This window comes from Nematolebias whitei, chromosome 13 (genome assembly GCF_014905685.2).
Source record: "Nematolebias whitei isolate Nwh7 chromosome 13, NemWhi1, whole genome shotgun sequence".
In the NCBI taxonomy this organism is placed as follows: Eukaryota; Metazoa; Chordata; class Actinopteri; order Cyprinodontiformes; family Rivulidae; genus Nematolebias; species Nematolebias whitei.
The window spans coordinates 45,125,808-45,126,606 of record NC_056510.1 but is presented as its reverse complement, the minus strand read 5'-3'; positions in this window follow the sequence as shown (position 1 = coordinate 45,126,606).

Genomic DNA, 799 nt, shown 5'->3' with positions numbered 1-799 from the left:
AGCAGGAGCTGAGACTGTTCCACAAACTGTTCACACTGCAGCAGGAGTGGAGACTGTTCCACAAACTGTTCACACTGCAGCATGAGATATGACTGTTCCACAAACTGTTCACACTGCAGTAGGAGCTGAGACTGTTCCACAAACTGTTCACACTGCGGCAGGAGCTGAGACTGTTCCACAAACTGTTCACACTGCAGCAGGAGTTGAGACTGTTCTACAAACTGTTCACACTGCAGCAGGAGATGAGACTGTTCTACAAACTGTTCACACTGCAGCAGGAGTTGAGACTGTTCCACAAACTGTTCACACTGCAGCAGGAGCTGAGACTGTTCCACAAACTGTTCACACTGCAGCAGGAGCTGAGACTGTTCCACAAACTGTTCACACTGCAGCAGGAGCTGTGACTGTTCCACAAACTGTTCACACTGCAGCAGGAGCTGAGACTGTTCCACAAACTGTTCACACTGCAGCATGAGATGAGATGAGACTGTTCCACAAACTGTTCACACTGCAGCATGAGATGAGACCGTTCCACAAACTGTTCACACTGCAGCAAGATATGACGGTTCCACAAACTGTTCACACTGCAGCAGGAGCTGAGACTGTTCCACAAACTGTTCACACTGCAGCAGGAGTTGAGACTGTTCCACAAACTGTTCACACTGCAGCAGGAGTTGAGACTGTTCCACAAACTGTTCACACTGCAGCAGGAGATATGACTGTTCCACAAACTGTTCACACTGCAGCAGGATCTGAGACTGTTCCACAAACTGTTCACACTGCAGCAGGAGCTGAGACT